We start from the raw sequence: 21368 nt of genomic DNA, 5'->3' as shown, positions 1-21368 counted from the left end.
CAGAGTGATTCAGGTTGGAAATTACATGTGGAGGTCTCTAGTCCAAATTTCTGCTCAACTTGGGACATTGAGGTCAAGGCCTCGTCTGCTCGAACTCTGACTGTCTCCAAGGATGGAGAGTTCGCAGCCCCCCAGGTCCCTCTCTCAGTGATTTACCGCCCTCACAGTGAATGCTTTTGCCAATCTGTGCAGTCAGAGAATCCCCTGATGTGAGGGAAGTTTTGCTGTGCAAGAAGCCCAGCAAGAAGGAAGAAACATCAGTCAAAGGCAGGCCAGCATGGAGGAAGAGGTCCCTTGTCAGCATGGCCGGGCTGTGGGCACAAAAACACCGAGCCAGGCAGGAGTCGAGCCTGCAATCTCCTGATCCGTAGTCAGGTGCGTTGTCCATTGCGCCACTGGCCCTGGTCCTCCTGGAGCTCTGAGGGCTTCCCATCACTGGATGGGCTTTGTGAGCAGAGCAGCAGATGGTGCAAGAGGATTTAGATCAGTATAGAAAACATTGCGTTTTACAAGATCCTTGGAAGAGCTCTTCCCCAGGCCAAATAAACACAGTTCTGATGGCTTCTCTTCATATGGCGAGTGCTCCAACACTACCCCGTTTTGGTGGCCTTCTACTGGTCTTATTCCAGTTACAGAATCACAGCATGCTTGGGGTTGGAAGGAACCTCTGGACACCACCCAGTCCAACCCACCTCCTAAGGCAGGGTCACCAGAGCAGATGACACAGGGTCACGTTCAGGCGGGTTTGAATGTCTCAGAGAAGGAGACTCCGCAGCCACTCTGGGCAGGCTGGGCCAGGCTCTGGCAACCTCAAAGCAAAGAAGTTTCCTCTCAGTTGATCAGTGTCCTTATAGTGTGGGCCCCAAAGCTGGGTACAGTATTCCCAGTCTGGAACATGAGTGAGGAGCGGGAATGGAGGGATGTCAGCAATGACTGGAGGACAGTGATGAGAGAAGGTGCCCAGCTCCAGCGTAAGGTCTGGAGAAACCCTTTCCTTCCCACAGGGCAAGAGCACAAGGCAGCACTTTTGCCCTGCAGGAGGTCTGGGAGGATGTGTGATGGGCAGGAGAAGGAAGGTGCTCAGCATAGGGAGCAGGAGGAACGGCTGGCAGGCGAAAAGTGTAGAGCCAGGCAGGAGTCGAACCTGCAACCTCCTGATACGTAGTCAGGTGCGTTATCCGTTACGCCACTGGCCCTCAGCTGCCCAATGGACCTGACCTGTGGCCCATGTCTCGTTCCGTAGCTCATCTCCTGCAAACACCCCCATTTAGACATCAAGGAACATCCAATGCAATATCAAATGGTGAGGAACGCCAGCTGGACCGCCCACCACTGACCACAACCCCCTGAGACCCCTGGTCCAGCCACGACGGGTCGCCTCAGCTGAATCACAAGGCAAAGCGAAGTGGCTGGACCGGGGGTCTGAGGGGGTTGTGGTCGGTGGTTGGCGGTCCAGCTGGTGTTCCTCACCATTTGATATTGCATTGGATGTTCCTTGATGCCTAAATGGGGGTGTTTGCGGAAGATGTTCTACGGAACGAGGACATGGGCCGCCGGTCAGGGCCATTGGGCAGCTGAGGGCCAGTGGCGTAACGGATAACGCACCTGACTACGCATCAGGAGGTTGCAGGTTCGACTCCTGCCTGGCTCTACACTTTTCGCCTGCCAGCCGTTCCTCCTGCTCCCTATGCTGAGCACCTTCCTTCTCCTGCCCATCACACATCCTCCCAGACCTCCTGCAGGGCAAAAGTGCTGCCTTGTGCTCTTGCCCTGTGGGAAGGAAAGGGCTTCTCCAGACCTTACGCTGGAGCTGAGACCCACGCCACAGCCAGGGACAGCACAGCAAATTTCACAGCACAACTAAGATGCCTCCTGAGCTACAGCCCTGTAGGCTGCACAGACTCAGCACCCTCAGGCTCTCATGGCACATCACGACCTTTTACCACCCACCCTTTACTCACAGTTACTAATGGGGTTTAGGTACTTTTCATTCAGTGGTGCTCAGGATGCCAGAGAAGACATCTGCGCGGGTTTGATGAAGAAAACACACACTCAGAGACCTCAGGAGCGATCTCTCTGCTCAGCAGCTTAGGAATTCAGCAGGTGAGGCCAAAAAGGACTTGAGCAGTGGTGGCTTTTCAAGCAGCTGGCACACTCACAGCTTTGATGCAGCCTGCCCCAAAATGATGCTCCTGTAATGTTGATGCCAGGCAGATGGACAAAAAGTCTGAAAGGGTAAGGATCTCATGAAGGCACCTGTCCCTTGTCACCTCCACAGCATTCAGACAGCCTCAGGGTGAGCCAGGCAGGAGTTGAACCTGCAATGTCCTGATCCACAGTCAGGCGCATCGTCCATTGTGCCACTGTCCCCAGCCCCTGGTCCCACCTGGTGCCCCCCCTGTGCTCTCTGTACCACCTGGGTGTGCTGGTGTTCAAAAGGAAGGGGTGAGTCCTCACCTGGCTCCCTCCTGCCCCATGCACGGCAGCCTTGACCTACTGGCCTATGGGGGGAGGTCAGTACCGGTCCCACTGCTCCCATCTACCAGGAGAAGTGGTGCCTGTGCTGAGTCAGCCCCACAGCAAGAGCACATCGTAGAATCATAGACTCATTTTGTTTGGAAGAGACCCTCAAGATCACGCAGTCCATCCAGTAACCTAACTCTAGCACTAAATCACATCCCTAAGAAGATCATCTATGCATCTCTTAAATCCCTCCAAGGATGGGGACTCCACACTGCACTGGGCAGCTTGTTCCAACAACCGACAGCCCTTTCTGGGAATAAATTTTTCCCAATATCCAACCTAAACCTCTCCTGGTGCAACCTGAGGCCATTTGCTCTTGTTGTATCGCTTGCTACCTGGAAGAAGAGAACAACAACCTTCATGATACAACCTCCTTTCAGGTAGTGGTCTTCAGCCCCTCAGCTGCTCTGGTTGGTTGGAGGAGACATCTTGTTTGCCTCATGGGAAGTGTGGCTACAATTCCCAGCCCACCCAAGGCTTGGAGCAGCCCAGGGCTCTCTGGAGCTGTGGGGTCCAGCTGAGGGTTGAGCTCAACCCAAAGCCACCAATTTTGCCCTCCACTTCCTCCTGCCCGATGACAGATGGCAGGGCAGGTGAGTTGTGGGTCATGAGATCTTGCCTGATGGTCAACTGGCCTGGGCTAACCTGTACATGGCCAACTTTGACCTTCCTTCTGCAAGCCACCTGCAGGGTGAAGGTACCACAGAAGTAGAAGAGACAAGCCCATGAGCCTGTCAGTGTGGAACGGAGCAACAGAAGAAGATGGAAGCAGGAACATCCCATCAAATAACAGAGTGATTCAGGTTGGAAATTACATGTGGAGGTCTCTAGTCCAAATTTCTGCTCAACTTGGGACATTGAGGTCAAGGCCTCGTCTGCTCGAACTCTGACTGTCTCCAAGGATGGAGAGTTCGCAGCCCCCCAGGTCCCTCTCTCAGTGATTTACCGCCCTCACAGTGAATGCTTTTGCCAATCTGTGCAGTCAGAGAATCCCCTGATGTGAGGGAAGTTTTGCTGTGCAAGAAGCCCAGCAAGAAGGAAGAAACATCAGTCAAAGGCAGGCCAGCATGGAGGAAGAGGTCCCTTGTCAGCATGGCCGGGCTGTGGGCACAAAAACACCGAGCCAGGCAGGAGTCGAGCCTGCAATCTCCTGATCCGTAGTCAGGTGCGTTGTCCATTGCGCCACTGGCCCTGGTCCTCCTGGAGCTCTGAGGGCTTCCCATCACTGGATGGGCTTTGTGAGCAGAGCAGCAGATGGTGCAAGAGGATTTAGATCAGTATAGAAAACATTGCGTTTTACAAGATCCTTGGAAGAGCTCTTCCCCAGGCCAAATAAACACAGTTCTGATGGCTTCTCTTCATATGGCGAGTGCTCCAACACTACCCCGTTTTGGTGGCCTTCTACTGGTCTTATTCCAGTTACAGAATCACAGCATGCTTGGGGTTGGAAGGAACCTCTGGACACCACCCAGTCCAACCCACCTCCTAAGGCAGGGTCACCAGAGCAGATGACACAGGGTCACGTTCAGGCGGGTTTGAATGTCTCAGAGAAGGAGACTCCGCAGCCACTCTGGGCAGGCTGGGCCAGGCTCTGGCAACCTCAAAGCAAAGAAGTTTCCTCTCAGTTGATCAGTGTCCTTATAGTGTGGGCCCCAAAGCTGGGTACAGTATTCCCAGTCTGGAACATGAGTGAGGAGCGGGAATGGAGGGATGTCAGCAATGACTGGAGGACAGTGATGAGAGAAGGTGCCCAGCTCCAGCGTAAGGTCTGGAGAAACCCTTTCCTTCCCACAGGGCAAGAGCACAAGGCAGCACTTTTGCCCTGCAGGAGGTCTGGGAGGATGTGTGATGGGCAGGAGAAGGAAGGTGCTCAGCATAGGGAGCAGGAGGAACGGCTGGCAGGCGAAAAGTGTAGAGCCAGGCAGGAGTCGAACCTGCAACCTCCTGATACGTAGTCAGGTGCGTTATCCGTTACACCACTGGCCCTCAGCTGCCCAATGGACCTGACCTGTGGCCCATGTCTCGTTCCGTAGCTCATCTCCTGCAAACACCCCCATTTAGACATCAAGGAACATCCAATGCAATATCAAATGGTGAGGAACGCCAGCTGGACCGCCCACCACTGACCACAACCCCCTGAGACCCCTGGTCCAGCCACGACGGGTCGCCTCAGCTGAATCACAAGGCAAAGCGAAGTGGCTGGACCGGGGGTCTGAGGGGGTTGTGGTCGGTGGTTGGCGGTCCAGCTGGTGTTCCTCACCATTTGATATTGCATTGGATGTTCCTTGATGCCTAAATGGGGGTGTTTGCGGAAGATGTTCTACGGAACGAGGACATGGGCCGCCGGTCAGGGCCATTGGGCAGCTGAGGGCCAGTGGCGTAACGGATAACGCACCTGACTACGCATCAGGAGGTTGCAGGTTCGACTCCTGCCTGGCTCTACACTTTTCGCCTGCCAGCCGTTCCTCCTGCTCCCTATGCTGAGCACCTTCCTTCTCCTGCCCATCACACATCCTCCCAGACCTCCTGCAGGGCAAAAGTGCTGCCTTGTGCTCTTGCCCTGTGGGAAGGAAAGGGCTTCTCCAGACCTTACGCTGGAGCTGAGACCCACGCCACAGCCAGGGACAGCACAGCAAATTTCACAGCACAACTAAGATGCCTCCTGAGCTACAGCCCTGTAGGCTGCACAGACTCAGCACCCTCAGGCTCTCATGGCACATCACGACCTTTTACCACCCACCCTTTACTCACAGTTACTAATGGGGTTTAGGTACTTTTCATTCAGTGGTGCTCAGGATGCCAGAGAAGACATCTGCGCGGGTTTGATGAAGAAAACACACACTCAGAGACCTCAGGAGCGATCTCTCTGCTCAGCAGCTTAGGAATTCAGCAGGTGAGGCCAAAAAGGACTTGAGCAGTGGTGGCTTTTCAAGCAGCTGGCACACTCACAGCTTTGATGCAGCCTGCCCCAAAATGATGCTCCTGTAATGTTGATGCCAGGCAGATGGACAAAAAGTCTGAAAGGGTAAGGATCTCATGAAGGCACCTGTCCCTTGTCACCTCCACAGCATTCAGACAGCCTCAGGGTGAGCCAGGCAGGAGTTGAACCTGCAATGTCCTGATCCACAGTCAGGCGCATCGTCCATTGTGCCACTGTCCCCAGCCCCTGGTCCCACCTGGTGCCCCCCCTGTGCTCTCTGTACCACCTGGGTGTGCTGGTGTTCAAAAGGAAGGGGTGAGTCCTCACCTGGCTCCCTCCTGCCCCATGCACGGCAGCCTTGACCTACTGGCCTATGGGGGGAGGTCAGTACCGGTCCCACTGCTCCCATCTACCAGGAGAAGTGGTGCCTGTGCTGAGTCAGCCCCACAGCAAGAGCACATCGTAGAATCATAGACTCATTTTGTTTGGAAGAGACCCTCAAGATCACGCAGTCCATCCAGTAACCTAACTCTAGCACTAAATCACATCCCTAAGAAGATCATCTATGCATCTCTTAAATCCCTCCAAGGATGGGGACTCCACACTGCACTGGGCAGCTTGTTCCAACAACCGACAGCCCTTTCTGGGAATAAATTTTTCCCAATATCCAACCTAAACCTCTCCTGGTGCAACCTGAGGCCATTTGCTCTTGTTGTATCGCTTGCTACCTGGAAGAAGAGAACAACAACCTTCATGATACAACCTCCTTTCAGGTAGTGGTCTTCAGCCCCTCAGCTGCTCTGGTTGGTTGGAGGAGACATCTTGTTTGCCTCATGGGAAGTGTGGCTACAATTCCCAGCCCACCCAAGGCTTGGAGCAGCCCAGGGCTCTCTGGAGCTGTGGGGTCCAGCTGAGGGTTGAGCTCAACCCAAAGCCACCAATTTTGCCCTCCACTTCCTCCTGCCCGATGACAGATGGCAGGGCAGGTGAGTTGTGGGTCATGAGATCTTGCCTGATGGTCAACTGGCCTGGGCTAACCTGTACATGGCCAACTTTGACCTTCCTTCTGCAAGCCACCTGCAGGGTGAAGGTACCACAGAAGTAGAAGAGACAAGCCCATGAGCCTGTCAGTGTGGAACGGAGCAACAGAAGAAGATGGAAGCAGGAACATCCCATCAAATAACAGAGTGATTCAGGTTGGAAATTACATGTGGAGGTCTCTAGTCCAAATTTCTGCTCAACTTGGGACATTGAGGTCAAGGCCTCGTCTGCTCGAACTCTGACTGTCTCCAAGGATGGAGAGTTCGCAGCCCCCCAGGTCCCTCTCTCAGTGATTTACCGCCCTCACAGTGAATGCTTTTGCCAATCTGTGCAGTCAGAGAATCCCCTGATGTGAGGGAAGTTTTGCTGTGCAAGAAGCCCAGCAAGAAGGAAGAAACATCAGTCAAAGGCAGGCCAGCATGGAGGAAGAGGTCCCTTGTCAGCATGGCCGGGCTGTGGGCACAAAAACACCGAGCCAGGCAGGAGTCGAGCCTGCAATCTCCTGATCCGTAGTCAGGTGCGTTGTCCATTGCGCCACTGGCCCTGGTCCTCCTGGAGCTCTGAGGGCTTCCCATCACTGGATGGGCTTTGTGAGCAGAGCAGCAGATGGTGCAAGAGGATTTAGATCAGTATAGAAAACATGACGTTTTACAAGATCCTTGGAAGAGCTCTTCCCCAGGCCAAATAAACACAGTTCTGATGGCTTCTCTTCATATGGCGAGTGCTCCAACACTACCCCGTTTTGGTGGCCTTCTACTGGTCTTATTCCAGTTACAGAATCACAGCATGCTTGGGGTTGGAAGGAACCTCTGGACACCACCCAGTCCAACCCACCTCCTAAGGCAGGGTCACCAGAGCAGATGACACAGGGTCACGTTCAGGCGGGTTTGAATGTCTCAGAGAAGGAGACTCCGCACCCACTCTGGGCAGGCTGGGCCAGGCTCTGGCAACCTCAAAGCAAAGAAGTTTCCTCTCAGTTGATCAGTGTCCTTATAGTGTGGGCCCCAAAGCTGGGTACAGTATTCCCAGTCTGGAACATGAGTGAGGAGCGGGAATGGAGGGATGTCAGCAATGACTGGAGGACAGTGATGAGAGAAGGTGCCCAGCTCCAGCGTAAGGTCTGGAGAAACCCTTTCCTTCCCACAGGGCAAGAGCACAAGGCAGCACTTTTGCCCTGCAGGAGGTCTGGGAGGATGTGTGATGGGCAGGAGAAGGAAGGTGCTCAGCATAGGGAGCAGGAGGAACGGCTGGCAGGCGAAAAGTGTAGAGCCAGGCAGGAGTCGAACCTGCAACCTCCTGATACGTAGTCAGGTGCGTTATCCGTTACGCCACTGGCCCTCAGCTGCCCAATGGACCTGACCTGTGGCCCATGTCTCGTTCCGTAGCTCATCTCCTGCAAACACCCCCATTTAGACATCAAGGAACATCCAATGCAATATCAAATGGTGAGGAACGCCAGCTGGACCGCCCACCACTGACCACAACCCCCTGAGACCCCTGGTCCAGCCACGACGGGTCGCCTCAGCTGAATCACAAGGCAAAGCGAAGTGGCTGGACCGGGGGTCTGAGGGGGTTGTGGTCGGTGGTTGGCGGTCCAGCTGGTGTTCCTCACCATTTGATATTGCATTGGATGTTCCTTGATGCCTAAATGGGGGTGTTTGCGGAAGATGTTCTACGGAACGAGACATGGGCCGCCGGTCAGGGCCATTGGGCAGCTGAGGGCCAGTGGCGTAACGGATAACGCACCTGACTACGTATCAGGAGGTTGCAGGTTCGACTCCTGCCTGGCTCTACACTTTTCGCCTGCCAGCCGTTCCTCCTGCTCCCTATGCTGAGCACCTTCCTTCTCCTGCCCATCACACATCCTCCCAGACCTCCTGCAGGGCAAAAGTGCTGCCTTGTGCTCTTGCCCTGTGGGAAGGAAAGGGCTTCTCCAGACCTTACGCTGGAGCTGAGACCCACGCCACAGCCAGGGACAGCACAGCAAATTTCACAGCACAACTAAGATGCCTCCTGAGCTACAGCCCTGTAGGCTGCACAGACTCAGCACCCTCAGGCTCTCATGGCACATCACGACCTTTTACCACCCACCCTTTACTCACAGTTACTAATGGGGTTTAGGTACTTTTCATTCAGTGGTGCTCAGGATGCCAGAGAAGACATCTGCGCGGGTTTGATGAAGAAAACACACACTCAGAGACCTCAGGAGCGATCTCTCTGCTCAGCAGCTTAGGAATTCAGCAGGTGAGGCCAAAAAGGACTTGAGCAGTGGTGGCTTTTCAAGCAGCTGGCACACTCACAGCTTTGATGCAGCCTGCCCCAAAATGATGCTCCTGTAATGTTGATGCCAGGCAGATGGACAAAAAGTCTGAAAGGGTAAGGATCTCATGAAGGCATCTGTCCCTTGTCACCTCCACAGCATTCAGACAGCCTCAGGGTGAGCCAGGCAGGAGTTGAACCTGCAATGTCCTGATCCACAGTCAGGCGCATCGTCCATTGTGCCACTGTCCCCAGCCCCTGGTCCCACCTGGTGCCCCCCCTGTGCTCTCTGTACCACCTGGGTGTGCTGGTGTTCAAAAGGAAGGGGTGAGTCCTCACCTGGCTCCCTCCTGCCCCATGCACGGCAGCCTTGACCTACTGGCCTATGGGGGGAGGTCAGTACCGGTCCCACTGCTCCCATCTACCAGGAGAAGTGGTGCCTGTGCTGAGTCAGCCCCACAGCAAGAGCACATCGTAGAATCATAGACTCATTTTGTTTGGAAGAGACCCTCAAGATCACGCAGTCCATCCAGTAACCTAACTCTAGCACTAAATCACATCCCTAAGAAGATCATCTATGCATCTCTTAAATCCCTCCAAGGATGGGGACTCCACACTGCACTGGGCAGCTTGTTCCAACAACCGACAGCCCTTTCTGGGAATAAATTTTTCCCAATATCCAACCTAAACCTCTCCTGGTGCAACCTGAGGCCATTTGCTCTTGTTGTATCGCTTGCTACCTGGAAGAAGAGAACAACAACCTTCATGATACAACCTCCTTTCAGGTAGTGGTCTTCAGCCCCTCAGCTGCTCTGGTTGGTTGGAGGAGACATCTTGTTTGCCTCATGGGAAGTGTGGCTACAATTCCCAGCCCACCCAAGGCTTGGAGCAGCCCAGGGCTCTCTGGAGCTGTGGGGTCCAGCTGAGGGTTGAGCTCAACCCAAAGCCACCAATTTTGCCCTCCACTTCCTCCTGCCCGATGACAGATGGCAGGGCAGGTGAGTTGTGGGTCATGAGATCTTGCCTGATGGTCAACTGGCCTGGGCTAACCTGTACATGGCCAACTTTGACCTTCCTTCTGCAAGCCACCTGCAGGGTGAAGGTACCACAGAAGTAGAAGAGACAAGCCCATGAGCCTGTCAGTGTGGAACGGAGCAACAGAAGAAGATGGAAGCAGGAACATCCCATCAAATAACAGAGTGATTCAGGTTGGAAATTACATGTGGAGGTCTCTAGTCCAAATTTCTGCTCAACTTGGGACATTGAGGTCAAGGCCTCGTCTGCTCGAACTCTGACTGTCTCCAAGGATGGAGAGTTCGCAGCCCCCCAGGTCCCTCTCTCAGTGATTTACCGCCCTCACAGTGAATGCTTTTGCCAATCTGTGCAGTCAGAGAATCCCCTGATGTGAGGGAAGTTTTGCTGTGCAAGAAGCCCAGCAAGAAGGAAGAAACATCAGTCAAAGGCAGGCCAGCATGGAGGAAGAGGTCCCTTGTCAGCATGGCCGGGCTGTGGGCACAAAAACACCGAGCCAGGCAGGAGTCGAGCCTGCAATCTCCTGATCCGTAGTCAGGTGCGTTGTCCATTGCGCCACTGGCCCTGGTCCTCCTGGAGCTCTGAGGGCTTCCCATCACTGGATGGGCTTTGTGAGCAGAGCAGCAGATGGTGCAAGAGGATTTAGATCAGTATAGAAAACATTGCGTTTTACAAGATCCTTGGAAGAGCTCTTCCCCAGGCCAAATAAACACAGTTCTGATGGCTTCTCTTCATATGGCGAGTGCTCCAACACTACCCCGTTTTGGTGGCCTTCTACTGGTCTTATTCCAGTTACAGAATCACAGCATGCTTGGGGTTGGAAGGAACCTCTGGACACCACCCAGTCCAACCCACCTCCTAAGGCAGGGTCACCAGAGCAGATGACACAGGGTCACGTTCAGGCGGGTTTGAATGTCTCAGAGAAGGAGACTCCGCACCCACTCTGGGCAGGCTGGGCCAGGCTCTGGCAACCTCAAAGCAAAGAAGTTTCCTCTCAGTTGATCAGTGTCCTTATAGTGTGGGCCCCAAAGCTGGGTACAGTATTCCCAGTCTGGAACATGAGTGAGGAGCGGGAATGGAGGGATGTCAGCAATGACTGGAGGACAGTGATGAGAGAAGGTGCCCAGCTCCAGCGTAAGGTCTGGAGAAACCCTTTCCTTCCCACAGGGCAAGAGCACAAGGCAGCACTTTTGCCCTGCAGGAGGTCTGGGAGGATGTGTGATGGGCAGGAGAAGGAAGGTGCTCAGCATAGGGAGCAGGAGGAACGGCTGGCAGGCGAAAAGTGTAGAGCCAGGCAGGAGTCGAACCTGCAACCTCCTGATACGTAGTCAGGTGCGTTATCCGTTACGCCACTGGCCCTCAGCTGCCCAATGGACCTGACCTGTGGCCCATGTCTCGTTCCGTAGCTCATCTCCTGCAAACACCCCCATTTAGACATCAAGGAACATCCAATGCAATATCAAATGGTGAGGAACGCCAGCTGGACCGCCCACCACTGACCACAACCCCCTGAGACCCCTGGTCCAGCCACGACGGGTCGCCTCAGCTGAATCACAAGGCAAAGCGAAGTGGCTGGACCGGGGGTCTGAGGGGGTTGTGGTCGGTGGTTGGCGGTCCAGCTGGTGTTCCTCACCATTTGATATTGCATTGGATGTTCCTTGATGCCTAAATGGGGGTGTTTGCGGAAGATGTTCTACGGAACGAGACATGGGCCGCCGGTCAGGGCCATTGGGCAGCTGAGGGCCAGTGGCGTAACGGATAACGCACCTGACTACGTATCAGGAGGTTGCAGGTTCGACTCCTGCCTGGCTCTACACTTTTCGCCTGCCAGCCGTTCCTCCTGCTCCCTATGCTGAGCACCTTCCTTCTCCTGCCCATCACACATCCTCCCAGACCTCCTGCAGGGCAAAAGTGCTGCCTTGTGCTCTTGCCCTGTGGGAAGGAAAGGGCTTCTCCAGACCTTACGCTGGAGCTGAGACCCACGCCACAGCCAGGGACAGCACAGCAAATTTCACAGCACAACTAAGATGCCTCCTGAGCTACAGCCCTGTAGGCTGCACAGACTCAGCACCCTCAGGCTCTCATGGCACATCACGACCTTTTACCACCCACCCTTTACTCACAGTTACTAATGGGGTTTAGGTACTTTTCATTCAGTGGTGCTCAGGATGCCAGAGAAGACATCTGCGCGGGTTTGATGAAGAAAACACACACTCAGAGACCTCAGGAGCGATCTCTCTGCTCAGCAGCTTAGGAATTCAGCAGGTGAGGCCAAAAAGGACTTGAGCAGTGGTGGCTTTTCAAGCAGCTGGCACACTCACAGCTTTGATGCAGCCTGCCCCAAAATGATGCTCCTGTAATGTTGATGCCAGGCAGATGGACAAAAAGTCTGAAAGGGTAAGGATCTCATGAAGGCATCTGTCCCTTGTCACCTCCACAGCATTCAGACAGCCTCAGGGTGAGCCAGGCAGGAGTTGAACCTGCAATGTCCTGATCCACAGTCAGGCGCATCGTCCATTGTGCCACTGTCCCCAGCCCCTGGTCCCACCTGGTGCCCCCCCTGTGCTCTCTGTACCACCTGGGTGTGCTGGTGTTCAAAAGGAAGGGGTGAGTCCTCACCTGGCTCCCTCCTGCCCCATGCACGGCAGCCTTGACCTACTGGCCTATGGGGGGAGGTCAGTACCGGTCCCACTGCTCCCATCTACCAGGAGAAGTGGTGCCTGTGCTGAGTCAGCCCCACAGCAAGAGCACATCGTAGAATCATAGACTCATTTTGTTTGGAAGAGACCCTCAAGATCACGCAGTCCATCCAGTAACCTAACTCTAGCACTAAATCACATCCCTAAGAAGATCATCTATGCATCTCTTAAATCCCTCCAAGGATGGGGACTCCACACTGCACTGGGCAGCTTGTTCCAACAACCGACAGCCCTTTCTGGGAATAAATTTTTCCCAATATCCAACCTAAACCTCTCCTGGTGCAACCTGAGGCCATTTGCTCTTGTTGTATCGCTTGCTACCTGGAAGAAGAGAACAACAACCTTCATGATACAACCTCCTTTCAGGTAGTGGTCTTCAGCCCCTCAGCTGCTCTGGTTGGTTGGAGGAGACATCTTGTTTGCCTCATGGGAAGTGTGGCTACAATTCCCAGCCCACCCAAGGCTTGGAGCAGCCCAGGGCTCTCTGGAGCTGTGGGGTCCAGCTGAGGGTTGAGCTCAACCCAAAGCCACCAATTTTGCCCTCCACTTCCTCCTGCCCGATGACAGATGGCAGGGCAGGTGAGTTGTGGGTCATGAGATCTTGCCTGATGGTCAACTGGCCTGGGCTAACCTGTACATGGCCAACTTTGACCTTCCTTCTGCAAGCCACCTGCAGGGTGAAGGTACCACAGAAGTAGAAGAGACAAGCCCATGAGCCTGTCAGTGTGGAACGGAGCAACAGAAGAAGATGGAAGCAGGAACATCCCATCAAATAACAGAGTGATTCAGGTTGGAAATTACATGTGGAGGTCTCTAGTCCAAATTTCTGCTCAACTTGGGACATTGAGGTCAAGGCCTCGTCTGCTCGAACTCTGACTGTCTCCAAGGATGGAGAGTTCGCAGCCCCCCAGGTCCCTCTCTCAGTGATTTACCGCCCTCACAGTGAATGCTTTTGCCAATCTGTGCAGTCAGAGAATCCCCTGATGTGAGGGAAGTTTTGCTGTGCAAGAAGCCCAGCAAGAAGGAAGAAACATCAGTCAAAGGCAGGCCAGCATGGAGGAAGAGGTCCCTTGTCAGCATGGCCGGGCTGTGGGCACAAAAACACCGAGCCAGGCAGGAGTCGAGCCTGCAATCTCCTGATCCGTAGTCAGGTGCGTTGTCCATTGCGCCACTGGCCCTGGTCCTCCTGGAGCTCTGAGGGCTTCCCATCACTGGATGGGCTTTGTGAGCAGAGCAGCAGATGGTGCAAGAGGATTTAGATCAGTATAGAAAACATTGCGTTTTACAAGATCCTTGGAAGAGCTCTTCCCCAGGCCAAATAAACACAGTTCTGATGGCTTCTCTTCATATGGCGAGTGCTCCAACACTACCCCGTTTTGGTGGCCTTCTACTGGTCTTATTCCAGTTACAGAATCACAGCATGCTTGGGGTTGGAAGGAACCTCTGGACACCACCCAGTCCAACCCACCTCCTAAGGCAGGGTCACCAGAGCAGATGACACAGGGTCACGTTCAGGCAGGTTTGAATGTCTCAGAGAAGGAGACTCCGCAGCCACTCTGGGCAGGCTGGGCCAGGCTCTGGCAACCTCAAAGCAAAGAAGTTTCCTCTCAGTTGATCAGTGTCCTTATAGTGTGGGCCCCAAAGCTGGGTACAGTATTCCCAGTCTGGAACATGAGTGAGGAGCGGGAATGGAGGGATGTCAGCAATGACTGGAGGACAGTGATGAGAGAAGGTGCCCAGCTCCAGCGTAAGGTCTGGAGAAACCCTTTCCTTCCCACAGGGCAAGAGCACAAGGCAGCACTTTTGCCCTGCAGGAGGTCTGGGAGGATGTGTGATGGGCAGGAGAAGGAAGGTGCTCAGCATAGGGAGCAGGAGGAACGGCTGGCAGGCGAAAAGTGTAGAGCCAGGCAGGAGTCGAACCTGCAACCTCCTGATACGTAGTCAGGTGCGTTATCCGTTACGCCACTGGCCCTCAGCTGCCCAATGGACCTGACCGGTGGCCCATGTCTCGTTCCGTAGCTCATCTCCTGCAAACACCCCCATTTAGACATCAAGGAACATCCAATGCAATATCAAATGGTGAGGAACGCCAGCTGGACCGCCCACCACTGACCACAACCCCCTGAGACCCCTGGTCCAGCCACGACGGGTCGCCTCAGCTGAATCACAAGGCAAAGCGAAGTGGCTGGACCGGGGGTCTGAGGGGGTTGTGGTCGGTGGTTGGCGGTCCAGCTGGTGTTCCTCACCATTTGATATTGCATTGGATGTTCCTTGATGCCTAAATGGGGGTGTTTGCGGAAGATGTTCTACGGAACGAGACATGGGCCGCCGGTCAGGGCCATTGGGCAGCTGAGGGCCAGTGGCGTAACGGATAACGCACCTGACTACGTATCAGGAGGTTGCAGGTTCGACTCCTGCCTGGCTCTACACTTTTCGCCTGCCAGCCGTTCCTCCTGCTCCCTATGCTGAGCACCTTCCTTCTCCTGCCCATCACACATCCTCCCAGACCTCCTGCAGGGCAAAAGTGCTGCCTTGTGCTCTTGCCCTGTGGGAAGGAAAGGGCTTCTCCAGACCTTACGCTGGAGCTGAGACCCACGCCACAGCCAGGGACAGCACAGCAAATTTCACAGCACAACTAAGATGCCTCCTGAGCTACAGCCCTGTAGGCTGCACAGACTCAGCACCCTCAGGCTCTCATGGCACATCACGACCTTTTACCACCCACCCTTTACTCACAGTTACTAATGGGGTTTAGGTACTTTTCATTCAGTGGTGCTCAGGATGCCAGAGAAGACATCTGCGCGGGTTTGATGAAGAAAACACACACTCAGAGACCTCAGGAGCGATCTCTCTGCTCAGCAGCTTAGGAATTCAGCAGGTGAGGCCAAAAAGGACTTGAGCAGTGGTGGCTTTTCAAGCAGCTGGCACACTCACAGCTTTGATGCAGCCTGCCCCAAAATGATGCTCCTGTAATGTTGATGCCAGGCAGATGGACAAAAAGTCTGAAAGGGTAAGGATCTCATGAAGGCACCTGTCCCCTGTCACCTCCACAGCATTCAGACAGCCTCAGGGTGAGCCAGGCAGGAGTTGAACCTGCAATGTCCTGATCCACAGTCAGGCGCATCGTCCATTGTGCCACTGTCCCCAGCCCCTGGTCCCACCTGGTGCCCCCCCTGTGCTCTCTGTACCACCTGGGTGTGCTGGTGTTCAAAAGGAAGGGGTGAGTCCTCACCTGGCTCCCTCCTGCCCCATGCACGGCAGCCTTGACCTACTGGCCTATGGGGGGAGGTCAGTACCGGTCCCACTGCTCCCATCTACCAGGAGAAGTGGTGCCTGTGCTGAGTCAGCCCCACAGCAAGAGCACATCGTAGAATCATAGACTCATTTTGTTTGGAAGAGACCCTCAAGATCACGCAGTCCATCCAGTAACCTAACTCTAGCACTAAATCACATCCCTAAGAAGATCATCTATGCATCTCTTAAATCCCTCCAAGGATGGGGACTCCACACTGCACTGGGCAGCTTGTTCCAACAACCGACAGCCCTTTCTGGGAATAAATTTTTCCCAATATCCAACCTAAACCTCTCCTGGTGCAACCTGAGGCCATTTGCTCTTGTTGTATCGCTTGCTACCTGGAAGAAGAGAACAACAACCTTCATGATACAACCTCCTTTCAGGTAGTGGTCTTCAGCCCCTCAGCTGCTCTGGTTGGTTGGAGGAGACATCTTGTTTGCCTCATGGGAAGTGTGGCTACAATTCCCAGCCCACCCAAGGCTTGGAGCAGCCCAGGGCTCTCTGGAGCTGTGGGGTCCAGCTGAGGGTTGAGCTCAACCCAAAGCCACCAATTTTGCCCTCCACTTCCTCCTGCCCGATGACAGATGGCAGGGCAGGTGAGTTGTGGGTCATGAGATCTTGCCTGATGGTCAACTGGCCTGGGCTAACCTGTACATGGCCAACTTTGACCTTCCTTCTGCAAGCCACCTGCAGGGTGAAGGTACCACAGAAGTAGAAGAGACAAGCCCATGAGCCTGTCAGTGTGGAACGGAGCAACAGAAGAAGATGGAAGCAGGAACATCCCATCAAATAACAGAGTGATTCAGGTTGGAAATTACATGTGGAGGTCTCTAGTCCAAATTTCTGCTCAACTTGGGACATTGAGGTCAAGGCCTCGTCTGCTCGAACTCTGACTGTCTCCAAGGATGGAGAGTTCGCAGCCCCCCAGGTCCCTCTCTCAGTGATTTACCGCCCTCACAGTGAATGCTTTTGCCAATCTGTGCAGTCAGAGAATCCCCTGATGTGAGGGAAGTTTTGCTGTGCAAGAAGCCCAGCAAGAAGGAAGAAACATCAGTCAAAGGCAGGCCAGCATGGAGGAAGAGGTCCCTTGTCAGCATGGCCGGGCTGTGGGCACAAAAACACCGAGCCAGGCAGGAGTCGAGCCTGCAATCTCCTGATCCGTAGTCAGGTGCGTTGTCCATTGCGCCACTGGCCCTGGTCCTCCTGGAGCTCTGAGGGCTTCCCATCACTGGATGGGCTTTGTGAGCAGAGCAGCAGATGGTGCAAGAGGATTTAGATCAGTATAGAAAACATTGCGTTTTACAAGATCCTTGGAAGAGCTCTTCCCCAGGCCAAATAAACACAGTTCTGATGGCTTCTCTTCATATGGCGAGTGCTCCAACACTACCCCGTTTTGGTGGCCTTCTACTGGTCTTATTCCAGTTACAGAATCACAGCATGCTTGGGGTTGGAAGGAACCTCTGGACACCACCCAGTCCAACCCACCTCCTAAGGCAGGGTCACCAGAGCAGATGACACAGGGTCACGTTCAGGCAGGTTTGAATGTCTCAGAGAAGGAGACTCCGCAGCCACTCTGGGCAGGCTGGGCCAGGCTCTGGCAACCTCAAAGCAAAGAAGTTTCCTCTCAGTTGATCAGTGTCCTTATAGTGTGGGCCCCAAAGCTGGGTACAGTATTCCCAGTCTGGAACATGAGTGAGGAGCGGGAATGGAGGGATGTCAGCAATGACTGGAGGACAGTGATGAGAGAAGGTGCCCAGCTCCAGCGTAAGGTCTGGAGAAACCCTTTCCTTCCCACAGGGCAAGAGCACAAGGCAGCACTTTTGCCCTGCAGGAGGTCTGGGAGGATGTGTGATGGGCAGGAGAAGGAAGGTGCTCAGCATAGGGAGCAGGAGGAACGGCTGGCAGGCGAAAAGTGTAGAGCCAGGCAGGAGTCGAACCTGCAACCTCCTGATACGTAGTCAGGTGCGTTATCCGTTACGCCACTGGCCCTCAGCTGCCCAATGGACCTGACCGGTGGCCCATGTCTCGTTCCGTAGCTCATCTCCTGCAAACACCCCCATTTAGACATCAAGGAACATCCAATGCAATATCAAATGGTGAGGAACGCCAGCTGGACCGCCCACCACTGACCACAACCCCCTGAGACCCCTGGTCCAGCCACGACGGGTCGCCTCAGCTGAATCACAAGGCAAAGCGAAGTGGCTGGACCGGGGGTCTGAGGGGGTTGTGGTCGGTGGTTGGCGGTCCAGCTGGTGTTCCTCACCATTTGATATTGCATTGGATGTTCCTTGATGCCTAAATGGGGGTGTTTGCGGAAGATGTTCTACGGAACGAGACATGGGCCGCCGGTCAGGGCCATTGGGCAGCTGAGGGCCAGTGGCGTAACGGATAACGCACCTGACTACGTATCAGGAGGTTGCAGGTTCGACTCCTGCCTGGCTCTACACTTTTCGCCTGCCAGCCGTTCCTCCTGCTCCCTATGCTGAGCACCTTCCTTCTCCTGCCCATCACACATCCTCCCAGACCTCCTGCAGGGCAAAAGTGCTGCCTTGTGCTCTTGCCCTGTGGGAAGGAAAGGGCTTCTCCAGACCTTACGCTGGAGCTGAGACCCACGCCACAGCCAGGGACAGCACAGCAAATTTCACAGCACAACTAAGATGCCTCCTGAGCTACAGCCCTGTAGGCTGCACAGACTCAGCACCCTCAGGCTCTCATGGCACATCACGACCTTTTACCACCCACCCTTTACTCACAGTTACTAATGGGGTTTAGGTACTTTTCATTCAGTGGTGCTCAGGATGCCAGAGAAGACATCTGCGCGGGTTTGATGAAGAAAACACACACTCAGAGACCTCAGGAGCGATCTCTCTGCTCAGCAGCTTAGGAATTCAGCAGGTGAGGCCAAAAAGGACTTGAGCAGTGGTGGCTTTTCAAGCAGCTGGCACACTCACAGCTTTGATGCAGCCTGCCCCAAAATGATGCTCCTGTAATGTTGATGCCAGGCAGATGGACAAAAAGTCTGAAAGGGTAAGGATCTCATGAAGGCACCTGTCCCCTGTCACCTCCACAGCATTCAGACAGCCTCAGGGTGAGCCAGGCAGGAGTTGAACCTGCAATGTCCTGATCCACAGTCAGGCGCATTGTCCATTGTGCCACTGTCCCCAGCCCCTGGTCCCACCTGGTGCCCCCCCTGTGCTCTCTGTACCACCTGGGTGTGCTGGTGTTCAAAAGGAAGGGGTGAGTCCTCACCTGGCTCCCTTCTGCCCCATGCATGGCAGCCTTGACCTACTGGCCTATGGGGGGAGGTCAGTACCGGTCCCACTGCTCCCATCTACCAGGAGAAGTGGTGCCTGAGCTGAGTCACCCCCACAGCAAGAGCACATCGTAGAATCATAGACTCATTTTGTTTGGAAGAGACCCTCAAGATCATGCAGTCCAACCAGTAACCTAACTCTAGCACTAAATCACATCCCTAAGAAGATCATCTATGCATCTCTTAAATCCCTCCAAGGATGGGGACTCCACACTGCACTGGGCAGCTTGTTCCAACAACCGACAGCCCTTTCTGGGAATAAATTTTTCCCAATATCCAACCTAAACCTCTCCTGGTGCAACCTGAGGCCATTTGCTCTTGTTGTATCGCTTGCTACCTGGAAGAAGAGAACAACAACCTTCATGATACAACCTCCTTTCAGGTAGTGGTCTTCAGCCCCTCAGCTGTTCTGGTTGGTTGGAGGAGACATCTTGTTTGCCTCATGGGAAGTGTGGCTACAATTCCCAGCCCACCCAAGGCTTGGAGCAGCCCAGGGCTCTCTGGAGCTGTGGGGTCCAGCTGAGGGTTGAGCTCAACCCAAAGCCACCAATTTTGCCCTCCACTTCCTCCTGCCCGATGACAGATGGCAGGGCAGGTGAGTTGTGGGTCATGAGATCTTGCCTGATGGTCAACTGGTCTGGGCTAACCTGTACATGGCCAACTTTGACCTTCCTTCTGCAAGCCACCTGCAGGGTGAAGGTACCACAGAGGTAGAAGAGACAAGCCCATGAGCCTGTCAGTGTGGAACGGAGCAACAGAAGAAGATGGAAGCAGGAACATCCCATCAAATAACAGAGTGATTCAGGTTGGAAATTACATGTGGAGGTCTCTAGTCCAAATTTCTGCTCAACTTGGGACATTGAGGTCAAGGCCTCGTCTGCTCGAACTCTGACTGTCTCCAAGGATGGAGAGTTCGCAGCCCCCCAGGTCCCTCTCTCAGTGATTTACCGCCCTCACAGTGAATGCTTTTGCCAATCTGTGCAGTCAGAGAATCCCCTGATGTGAGGGAAGTTTTGCTGTGCAAGAAGCCCAGCAAGAAGGAAGAAACATCAGTCAAAGGCAGGCCAGCATGGAGGAAGAGGTCCCTTGTCAGCATGGCCGGGCTGTGGGCACAAAAACACCGAGCCAGGCAGGAGTCGAGCCTGCAATCTCCTGATCCGTAGTCAGGTGCGTTGTCCATTGCGCCACTGGCCCTGGTCCTCCTGGAGCTCTGAGGGCTTCCCATCACTGGATGGGCTTTGTGAGCAGAGCAGCAGATGGTGCAAGAGGATTTAGATCAGTATAGAAAACATTGCGTTTTACAAGATCCTTGGAAGAGCTCTTCCCCAGGCCAAATAAACACAGTTCTGATGGCTTCTCTTCATATGGCGAGTGCTCCAACACTACCCCGTTTTGGTGGCCTTCTACTGGTCTTATTCCAGTTACAGAATCACAGCATGCTTGGGGTTGGAAGGAACCTCTGGACACCACCCAGTCCAACCCACCTCCTAAGGCAGGGTCACCAGAGCAGATGACACAGGGTCACGTTCAGGCGGGTTTGAATGTCTCAGAGAAGGAGACTCCGCACCCACTCTGGGCAGGCTGGGCCAGGCTCTGGCAACCTCAAAGCAAAGAAGTTTCCTCTCAGTTGATCAGTGTCCTTATAGTGTGGGCCCCAAAGCTGGGTACAGTATTCCCAGTCTGGAACATGAGTGAGGAGCGGGAATGGAGGGATGTCAGCAATGACTGGAGGACAGTGATGAGAGAAGGTGCCCAGCTCCAGCGTAAGGTCTGGAGAAACCCTTTCCTTCCCACAGGGCAAGAGCGCGAGCCAGCACTTTTGCCCTGCAGGAGGTCTGGGAGGATGTGTGATGGGCAGGAGAAGGAAGGTGCTCAGCATAGGGAGCAGGAGGAACGGCTGGCAGGCGAAAAGTGTAGAGCCAGGCAGGAGTCGAACCTGCAACCTCCTGATACGTAGTCAGGTGCGTTATCCGTTACGCCACTGGCCCTCAGCTGCCCAATGGACCTGACCGGTGGCCCATGTCTCGTTCCGTAGCTCATCTCCTGCAAACACCCCCATTTAGACATCAAGGAACATCCAATGCAATATCAAATGGTGAGGAACGCCAGCTGGACCGCCCACCACTGACCACAACCCCCTGAGACCCCTGGTCCAGCCACGACGGGTCGCCTCAGCTGAATCACAAGGCAAAGCGAAGTGGCTGGACCGGGGGTCTGAGGGGGTTGTGGTCGGTGGTTGGCGGTCCAGCTGGTGTTCCTCACCATTTGATATTGCATTGGATGTTC

The 21368-nt window shown here is 54.4% G+C and overlaps 2 non-coding genes across 2 annotated transcripts; both read left to right on the top strand.

The window, feature by feature from the left end:
• Window positions 1-1578: 1578 nt before the first annotated feature.
• On the top strand, window positions 1579-1651 carry TRNAR-ACG (transfer RNA arginine (anticodon ACG)). Its single transcript has one exon. It is a non-coding gene; the product is annotated as a tRNA-Arg (tRNA).
• A 3240-nt stretch (window positions 1652-4891) lies between these two features.
• On the top strand, window positions 4892-4964 carry TRNAR-ACG (transfer RNA arginine (anticodon ACG)). The gene has a single exon. It is a non-coding gene; the product is annotated as a tRNA-Arg (tRNA).
• The last annotated feature ends 16404 nt before the right edge of the window (window positions 4965-21368 follow it).

Source organism: Columba livia, chromosome 3 (assembly GCF_036013475.1).
Source record: "Columba livia isolate bColLiv1 breed racing homer chromosome 3, bColLiv1.pat.W.v2, whole genome shotgun sequence".
NCBI classification, from domain to species: Eukaryota; Metazoa; Chordata; class Aves; order Columbiformes; family Columbidae; genus Columba; species Columba livia.
Note: the sequence above shows the minus strand (reverse complement) of the source record. Positions and strands in the feature narration are given on the sequence as shown.